The following is an 11072-nucleotide window of genomic DNA, read 5'->3' on the forward strand; positions in this document are numbered from 1 at the left end:
GGGGGTGATAATGCAGTTCTAGAGAGTCTAGCAAGTCCATAGTAACAGAAGACATGCTGAAATGTCCTTCATTTTGACAAATATACAACAAACAGCTTGTCCACAAAGTTGTGAGCGGTGTCCTTCTCTTGGCTGGCTGTCCACCACCTCTACCCAGCTGGCTGTGGGGCTCTCTTTCACATCGCTGTCAATTCCTTTCCTCCTCCTCACCATCTCTTTGCTGGGTCAGCAGTTTGCGGGCCAATGTACATGAATGCTGAAAGACAAAAGTGGGTTATTTTCACCAACATTTGCTCACCCTTGAGCTATACAGGTGATGACTCTGAGGAGGCTGGCCCTAGTGGCCTGCAAGACCAACCAAGGCCTACAGCAGCACCACAGCCTCACCCTCCACCGCCTACAGCAGCAGTACAGCCTCTACCACCACCACCACCACCACCTGCACCAGTACAGCCTCTACCACCACCACCACCACCTGCACCAGTACAGCCTCTACCACCACCACCACCTGCAGCTGAACCAGCAGTAGAGGCTCAATCTCCACCAGCACCACCAGCAGAGGCGGCACCTCCACCACTGGTTGACTCTGCTGATGAGTATGCCTATAGGGGGCCAGCTCCTAGTCACAGGCCATCCAGCCAACGGAGGCAACTGTTGCGGCTGGCCACTGAGTTGCTGAGGCATAATGTGCGCCTGGAGGAGTACCGCCAGGAAAAACTACAACTGCAGAGGGAAGCACTGCAGGTGCAGCAGCAAGCCCTCCAGTCGCAGCGGGAAGCCCACCAAGAGTTGCTGCAGCAACTCCAACAGCTGCAGCACACCATTGAAGGGCTGCGCCCTCCGGGCCCACCACCACCTACTGCAGCCATGCTGCAGCAGCAAGACCTGTCCTCCACATCCTCCTCCAGTGGGCAGCAACCACCAGCCAAGAGGTGGGCGTTGCGATCTGCCACCTCCGCACCGACTACTGCAGCACCCACCACCAAACCATCTCCCATTCTGGGTCCTGTGGCCAGGCTACACCCAACAAAGTGGCCAGATTTCCACTCTGTAGCCCAAGCCGAGGAGGAGGACAGTGGGAGCAGCACATCAGAGAGTGAAGATACTTCCCCTGCAGCACCAGCTGCACAGGAAGTCCATGGGAGGGGTAAGAGGGGACGGGGGAGGGGACGGGGAAAGTGATGTCATCACATGCTGGAGGGTGAGGGGGGGGGGGGGGGTTGAACACCCATGCACTTATGCAGTTATACACAATAAATGTGCACTTACTTTCACGCAAACTTGTTTCTATGAGTCTTTGTCTTGCTCTTATGCCAAGCTGGTAAGCATTGAGGTCTGCTCTGTGGGCTGGGGGTGGAGGGGGCTCCTCTTCCTGCTCATCTGGGGCCTCCTCTGGTGGCTGTGCCTCCTCTGGGAGAGGCTGTCCTCTGCGCTGAGCCAAATTGTGCAGCATGCAGCAGGCAACAAACATCTTGGCCACCTTTTCAGGGCTTTAGAGGAGCTCCCCTCCAGACCGGTCCAGACAGCGGAACCAGTTTTTGACCATTCCAAAAGTCCGCTCAATGATCCCCCGGGTGCTCCGATGTCTCCTGTTGTAAGTTTCTTGTGGGCCTGGTTGTGGATGCACCATGGGGGTCATGAGCCACGTCCTCTGCGGGTAGCCCCGGTCACCTTTGGAGAAAAGCAGAATGAGATAGATGAGTGTGTATTGCTTGGAGCAGGTACAGGGGGGTGGGGAAGGGAGGATAAGGATAGTGGGTTGTGGAGTGAGGTGGAGGAAGGCAGGGCGGAGGGCTGCCCAGTGGAGGAGGTATAGGTATGGGTCCATCCATGTTGAACTTACCTAGTAGCCATCCACCGGTGAACTCTCCTCGCTCAAATCTGCGGTAGATGCCCGAGTGCTGTAGGATGTATGCATCGTGGGTGGAACCGGGGAACCTGGCACACACGTCTAATATCTCCCCCTGGGCATCACACACAACTTGCATGTTCATGGAATGAAAAGCCTTCCTGTTTCTGTAGGTGGCTTCGTGTGCCCTGGGGGGTCTGAGGGCGACGTGTGTGCAATCAATCACACCTATGACTGAGGGGAATCTAGCAACAGAATAGAACGCAGCCATGTTGGTGTGCAGGGCCTGGGGGGTGGTGGGGAAAGTGATGTAGTGAGAGGTGTGAGTTAGAAAGGCATGCAGGAACTGGGTGAGACAGTGTGAAATAGAAGCCTGGGTGAGCCCTGTGTTAGCAGCTAATACAGATTGAAAACTCCCAGTGGCCAGGACAGAGAGAGAGGAAGTGATTTTGAGATGGACAGGGATGGGGTTATTCCTACGGGTCTGGGGCTGAAGGAGGGGTTTCAGCTGCTCACAAAGCTGCACAATGGTGTCCCTATCAAACCTGAACCTTGTAAGACACTGCTGGTCAGTGAGTTGTAGGAAGGTGGTGCGGGGCCTATAGACTCAGGGCCGTGCATACGTCCTGCGGTGTGTGCCCTCTTCCTCTACCATGCCAGACAGCAGTGCATTAAGTGCATCCATTTTCCCAGCAGTGCAAGTATTATTAGTAGTAGTAATAACACACGCACAACACACAGACCTCTCACTGCCAGCCACCACGCCCTCTTCCACTCATACAGGCAACACAGAGACAAACGGAGGTCAGGGAATACAATATACACGTGGGAACAGTGATTGGAGAGGGATAGGGGGAGGGGAAGGGGAAGGTACTGATAGAGCAAGGAGTAGGAGTAGGGAAAGGTCAAACGGTCAGTCACAAAAGAGGCAGGCCACACAGACGAACGTACTAGGTACTCAACACACTCACCTTTCTCTCTGCAACCAACAAATCAGCTCTCCCAACACCGATCTCGCCACTCTCCAACTTCACACAAGCGCTATTGGGTCTAAAGACGTTTCCCCCTTGCTCTGGTCGCTTTTATTTGGGGTCCAACAAATGACGCCCATGCTCCCGCCCAACCAGATCCATTTCGCTATCCGTTATACGTTGTACACGACCAGGTCGTATCACCGCCCCTAACACGCCCCGACACACCCCTTATTTGGGCGTTTTTCTCTGAGCGTACGAGCGACCCGGACGTACTGAAAATTTTGTTTCCATTATACTGATTTAATCGTTTTTGTGAGATAAACATCTATCTCCCGATTTGGGTCACAATATAGGCGTTTTTCTTTTTCAATTACAAGCTGGAGAGGATCTCTAAGGGAGTGATAGAAAGAGTAGATGGAATGGATGGGCAGACTGGATAGGCCATATGGTCTTTTTCTACTTGCATTTTTCAATGTTTCTATATGTTACCTGCAGATGAAGTATTGCTGTCTTGTTCCATCCCAGAGGTAGATATATTTCCAACATCTATTAGCGTTTCTGTGGGACATGAAGCAAGTGCAAATGATTTATAATTATAATGATCATTATTTATAGCCCTGCTAGGAGAAAAGGTTAAAGAGCAGATTGATGCATTCTAAAATTTTTCTGAAAAGTATACATGATATTGAAATTCCTTGGCTTCTAACTGTCCCTGTTAAAATACCAATGAGATATATATATATTTTTATAGAACAGAGTCACAGTGCATACGTTAGAGACAGAAGGAGTGACAGAGATGTTCTGAAAGTCTTGGATAGGCATCTGATGCAGTCATACATTCAGTTTCCATCAGCAGAGATCATTAGAACTCCAGATTAGTAAATGTCTGATCAATTACGTCTCCTTTCTCCATTCATGTTTCTCTCTTTGTCCATGGTGCACATTATGGGGCCTATTTACTAATGTTTACTATACACATTTGTATTTATTTATTTATATTGAAATTTACATCCCACATTATCCCAGACAGAGTTCAGGTTTAATGTGGCTTACAATCCAGACAATTTAGTGCATACATATTATAGTTATAAATCTTCTGATAAAGAAAAAATGTTGAGGAAATCTTTTATATACAGCTATTTGAAACTTTAAAAAAATTAGATTATGAATTATTTTACAAGGTTTCAAAATAGTGCCCAGACTTTATGCAGGTAGAAAATATATGCATGATACTGGCCAATGCATTCTTTTACCCATAGCAATCGGAGGCATTCCTGGCAAGGTCTGAATTTACACACATTCATTGGGATTTTCAAAACTGTTTACTAAAAGTTCTAGAAAATATAGAGGCCAATATTCAGTCTGCGGGAGTGAGTTCTGCTAAACCTGGATACTCAATGCTGGGTCATTTCTGGTCACTGGTATTGAATTTCCGGTTTACTTATGGCCGGTTTGAACATAACAGGATATGTCAATATTCAGACTTAGCCGGTTATGTTCAAACCGGCGATATTCAGTGGGAGAGAGCTGGCTATCCTCCGCTGAATATCACTGGATAGCTGGTTAAGAGGCTTTTAACCGGCCATGTCCGATACTCGTTGGTTGAATATCAGAGGGATAGTATGTACTAAATAACAGTATTTTCAATGTGATAATTTTCAAAGCAAAAATCATCTAAGGGGGAAATTACTAACTTGTAGTAAACTTTATTGATGCCTGTGCAAAGGATTAATGAAACTTGCATTGAACATTGCAAGCTGTGTTGTTCCTTGAAAGTCTTAAACAGCCTGCAACATTTCTGATTAGGAGTGGATTTCTCCTGCCAGTCCAGACTCCCAATTACGTACCATCACCCCCCGACCAACTTTCCCCTGTTTTTCTTGCCCTTTCTCTTTTCAGATTCAAAATAGTATTGGTGGCACCTAGTTGATATTACCACTAAAAAGTCAAGCTGTCACGTAAGGGCAACAGCCCCTTTAAGATAGCATAGCCCCTTTAATATGATGCTTGTAAGCACTGGGCTGCATTATTCAATGTACATAATAAGGACGTGATCTGCATGCATTTGCATCTTTTGCATCTCATTATTATGTCACCCCTGGTACCTTAAGCTAAATGTGCTTTATGGTAAAAATAGTGCATGGTTTTGCCATTTTGGGGGGAAATTATCAATGCGTGCTATCTATAAGATGGATTATTTTACACAATTTGAGCTATTTTAGCACAGAATCCCATTTTATTCAATGAGAACCTGAGGTAAAATAATCCATCTTATTATTATTATTATGTCATTTTTGTATTCCGCCTATACCTATTTAGTTCAAGGATGAATTACAGTAATCAAGAGCTGGACCAATCAATCCAGGAGCTACAAATAATTAGAACAAGCTAATATTACATATTAAACAGTAGACAAACCCACCTTACAAAACAGAAAAGCTTTTGAATGTTTTCTAAACTGAAAATACTGAGTGCAAGATCACAGTAGCCCACATTTATTTATTTATTTATTTATTTGTTACTTATATCCCACATTTTCCCACACATGCAGGCGCAATGTGGCTTACAGAGAATTAAATAAGAGTACAATCTTAACAGCTTAGGCAAGCATAAAGAAATACACAGGAGGGAAGAAACTAACAAAGTGAACTAAGTAGGGAAGGGACAAGGGATGCTTTAATCAACATGGTAAATTGAGCCCACATTGATAACTTACCCCCTTAACTTATTTAACGCATATTAGTAGCTTCCCACCCTCATGCTATCTCAGCACTGGATTGCTTGACATATCCAGGTTGTGCAGCTGGATATGGGGAAAGACAGAAATTTGGACTTTAACAAGATACGTAAAGGTTGTCTTGATGAAATCATGTATAACTGAGGAAAGTTCTGGAAAGGAACTGTTGTGATATTTTTCTTTGAATTGAAATTGGACATCTCTCTTTCAAGACAAGACACTAGGGGGCTCTTTTATGAAGTGGCGGTAAGCCCAACGCAAGCTTACCGCTCGCTAAGCCGGATCTACTGCCGTGCTAGCACAGCGTGCGCCGATGTTTACCCAGCAATGATCAGGCAGTGCCGCTTGCTGTCCAGTTACCGTTGGATTAATGCGGGAGCCCTTACCACCACCTCAATAGGTGGAGGTAAGTGCTCCCCCACGAAATGGCTGTGCGGCAAGTGGTTCACTTGCCACATGGCCCTTTCTTTTTAAAAACTGCTGTGGTAAAAGGGGGCCTCGATGCGCGTCAAAAACGTGCTTCTGCCGCAGGCCCCCTTTAACCACAGTTTTGTAAAAGAATCCCTTGGTGTTGTATACACACATTCACACAAACAACTTGGCATTTTTTATGTTGGCAAATGCTTACTGAATTTTTTTGGAGGCATCGGCAGCATATTACTCTAATGGTACCAACTTTTTCCACTTTTGAAATGTCTTTTATATATTAAAGTGGATGTGTTTTGTTTTAAATTGTTAAGTACATACTTGTTTTTGTTTGTTTTTTGTAGTAGTTGTTATAGATGTAGGTATTCTATGTGGACATTAGACATTTGTAGCATAAACTATGATGGGCAGACAGAGCAGATACAGAGTTACTGCAGCTCGTTTCAGCTTACATAACTCTGCTTTCTTTTCTGTCTTTCCAATTACAGAGTATGTCTATTCCTGTAGGGCCATCATCTGCCAATTTCTTCAGGTTTTTTGGCAGATGAGAGAGAAGAATTTCCAACTTTGGCAAAGAAAAGAGGCTCTCTGAGTTTAAAAAAAGGGGGGGGGGGGGGGTGTCCTGAAGGACTTTCACATAAGCTTTTGGTAATGCGCTGCAGCTCTCCACTGGAGACACCTCACAGTGTCTGACACATTGCACACCAAGGTGCTAATAACAAGTGGAACCCTCCCTAGCATCAGACTTGCTCCAGGGCATGAACCTCTCTTCCTACACTTTTGAAAAGAAAATGAAACCAGTCTATATTTTATAACTGTCAAAATTATATGTGTTGTTTTCATTGGAAAATCTATTCATAGAAAAAGTAGCTGCAACTGGAAAAGTAATTTCAAAATAAGGTTTCACGTATGACAGCTGCTTATCCAATATCCTTGTACATCTCAGAATAAAGAACAAAGGGGTCAATTTGCAACCCTGAGAACAGAAAACAGATCTGGTGACATGCACTAAAATGACATGTATTATTGCAATTGCCAAAAACAATATCACCTTATTCAGCATTATTTGATGTACTATTTTCCACAGGTAATCCCTTCTAAAGTTTTATGAAAAACTGCCTAGTGAAATATTATGCAAATGAGTTCATTGGATTTCATTTCATTTATGTGTCACAGATGTTACTACTCAGAGGCACATAAGATAAGATGTTCAAAAGATTAGATCAAGGCATAGGCAACCTAGGCAGGTGCCTAAGGCCCAGATATTAGGTAGAGTCCTCTCAGATGTGTAGTTACAATTACTCCCAAGGCATATTTTTGCATTGACAAGTCAGTTCCTAATAGAAAGAAGAGGGGGACTTGAGCCACTACTACCTGCATAGGTCTGCATATTCACCCCACCCCCTATATATTGACCTCCATTGGGCAGGGAGAGTTGACACACAGCACTTCTTACCTCCATCTTCCTCCTCTGCTGGTTTTTCTCCGTATCAAGCCATGGGGGACCACATATAAGGCCACTTTAAAATGTTTATATATTAAAATAAGGGGTGCAACATGCTTGTTTGCCTGGAGCCCCCAAAGGGTTAATCCTTAACAAAACAGCACACAGAAAACTGCACAAAGCTACAATGTTCCATAAAACTTAACAACACCTCCAGGATATATATTTAAGATTTTTTGAAAGAAAGTCCAATTATCCACAGATATTTTTGAAAGAAACATGGCAGAAAGCCAGTATGTATTTTATTTAAATTAGCCATTATCATATGTAAACATCCTGCAGTGCTAGATCATTTCTGCAAGGGAGTTTTTCATTTAGTATATTTGCCCCAAGATATAAGTTCTCTCAAATAAGGGTCATACCAGAAGGTCATCTACGGTAGAATGATATGGATATCAAACAATTATTTACTGGTATATTCAGAGTCCTGTAGGGTCTCCATTGATGGAACCAACAGCCTGAAAGATAAACTCAGGAGGTTGCAAAGTTAAATGTTTTCAAGTCTGCAGCAAGTCAGCAATAATTCCTTCACTGAAGACAAAGAAGTGGTGAGGAGGCAACCTCTTATCATCAAAACTTTGATACTCCTACTTAGTCTTCCCCCCCCCCCCCATCTTTAAAGGGTGGTCCTTAGCCTAGTAGTTAGTGCAATGGGCTTTGATCCTGGGGAACTGAGTTCAATTCCCACTGCAGCTCCTTGTGACACTGGGCAAGTCACTTAACCCTCCATTGCCCCAGGTACAAAATAAGTACCTGTATATAATATGCAACCTGCTTTGACTGTAACCACAGAAATGTGGTATATCAAGTCCCATCCCCTTTCCCTTTGACATGGGTGTGGCATGGTGTGGTAGAATTATTGGGAGTTATTTCAGGGCAACTTTTACTAAGGTGCGCTAACATTTTTAGCACAGCTAAAATTGTGGACATGCTAAAAGTTAGAGATGCATCTCTAATGTTTAGCACACCCACAATTTTAGCCAAAAACATGAGCACGCCTTAGTAAAAGACCCTCTCAGTGATGCTGGTTGCCTGAGGTCTGTCATTGCTGAGATTCAGTGTTGTATAGTAACTAAGTAAATGTAACTAGTTACGTACTTAAGTAAATGTTTTGTTACTTTTACTTGTAAAGAAGTACTGGAAAATGTATTACTTTTACTGTAGTAATAATTTTACCAATTTTAACTACTTTTACCTAACTACTATTTCTGATGCTTACAGTTAAAAGTAAAAAGTAAAAGTGGCAGAGAGACCAAAATGATGACTGCTCTGTAAACCAAATAAAACAGCAAAACCTGAAACAGGATTTTGCAATTGCAAACCTCGTTACACAAACAGTGGATCATCTCATCTTAAATGTTTGGTGTTCAGGGAATACAGCCTATGAGAACAATAGAGTTGCCTGAGCTTGTTGAACTGGTTACTGGTCTCTAGCCAAACAGAATAGTGATCAGTTGGGTCAAGTTGAAGCAGAGATGAAGCTGGTTGCAGTTCTTGGTGAACAGACATGTGTCTCTATGACAACAGACTGCTGGACATCCCATGGAATATTTTACATTGGGGTGACAGTCCACTAGATTGATAGTCTGCTTGACTGGCCTTAAGACTGAAGAGTTTCCATATATTTGACATTCTTGCATCAGCTCTTGAATATATTCAGAGTTTGCCATCAGATGAAAGCCTTCTTTATAATTGGACAACTTGACAATGATAACAAAGTTGAAGATGAATGTGATGAATGAGAACTACTTCTAATGCAGATGATAATGACAATGATGATGATAAAGCATCCTTTGCTATAAGGAAGTCAAGTGTTTCAGACAGAGATTCCTTTGATCAATACCTGCAGACCTAGTTAAAAGGCACCAGTAATATTGCAGCCTGACCTGATTTGATGGAACTTTTTATCAGACTGAACAATCCACTTCCTGATAGTGCAGTTGTTGAACACCTTTTTAGCTGTGGTGGATTAAAGACTCATAAGCCCACTCACATGAGTGACAGTCATTTTCAAATTTTGTTTTACGAAAAGCAAAGTAGATTGAATTGTAAAACAATAAAATTGTTGAGATAAAAATGTTAACAATAGTTGCATACACCGTGGTTACAGTATTTTTACTTTTTACTCAAAAAGTACTATATTAGGCAGTAACGTTTTTACTTTTACTTAAGTAAATTTTTTCATGTGTTCATCATTGTACTTTTATTGTTACTTTTACTTAAGTACTTTGACCTAGTACTTCGAACAACACTGCTGAGATTAGCTTGTCTAATGAATTCTGCAGGTATATAAAGTGGCTTGAACCAATAAATACCCTAGTCTTAGCTACTTTCAAGATGGCATTCATAGATAGTGCTATCCATGGATTATTCTACCAAAAATATCGGGTCCTCATGCCGAAAGGATGGCCTGTGTCTGGTAAACTCTAAGTTCTAGAATGGCACATTTTTGACAGGTGTTAAAGTGATTGATTTTGCAGATGATCTAATCCTTCTTTCTCCCTGAAGTCTCTTCTACCTTGGTATAATCTGAAACAATGGATTGTTATCCTCTACATGCATGTCAAAGTCATCTCAGGACATCACCCCTCTACCTCAATTTGTGTCACTTTCTTACAGATGTGGAGTCCATGGAAATTGATCTTGCTCTACAAACCCATATGCTTTCACTTTGAAAATTGGTGCAAACTCTATGAGTGTAGCCTACACATAGACTTTGCAGTTATGAAGGCACTTTGAAAATTGTCCTCTTAGGGAGTAATTTTCTAACTACACACATCCATATGCATACTTTTCCATGCGTGGACTTCAGCAAATTTTCAAAATTAAAGTGTGCTCATACTTCTGCTGAAAATTACCCCAGAGAATTTAGACGCTTATATTTACACCTGCTCTTCGGCACAAACAAATTTTCTGATTTAATTTGCATGCATATGACTAAATTTTCAAAAGCTTCCCTAATCCCACCCCCAGGAACATTTCTGCTCAGCCCAGTGGCTGTATACTGCAATTTTACCCACATGTTGGGCAATATGATTTTTATAAAAGCTTATTTGCATAGTAAAGTTCTGTTTTAGCTACAGAAATGCATTTGAAAATCAGGGACATCCTGCTATTGTGCTCATACTCCAAGCACAAAAAATAATGCTATGTTATTATAAGAAGCAAATAACAGCCATTATCTGATATATCGGTTTGTGTATGGGCTTTCATACCTAGTTGTCAAAGATAAGGGAAAAATAACATTGATTCGCATTTAATGCAGATGAATGGCTGATTTAGCAAGGAAAAATGCTCATTTCCAATTCAGTTATTTCTGTCACCAAAACAAACTGAAATTAAAAGATAGCCCAGGTTTGGTATATCACTGTGATGTCCTTCCTGCTGAATGTGCACCTGAGCCCAGATCCAGTAGATGAAGCATGTGAAACATTCCACATGCCTCTTGATCTCACTCTATATGCACATTGGAAAATAGAGGGTGAAGCTGTAATGTATGAGTTTTAAAATTAGGGATGCATGCATCTGTTGATCCAGAAGTGACATTTAAGACACAGGAAGTTACCCTAGTCATCTGAACCT

The sequence above is a fragment of the Microcaecilia unicolor genome, chromosome 8 (genome assembly GCF_901765095.1).
Source record: "Microcaecilia unicolor chromosome 8, aMicUni1.1, whole genome shotgun sequence".
Taxonomy (NCBI): Eukaryota; Metazoa; Chordata; class Amphibia; order Gymnophiona; family Siphonopidae; genus Microcaecilia; species Microcaecilia unicolor.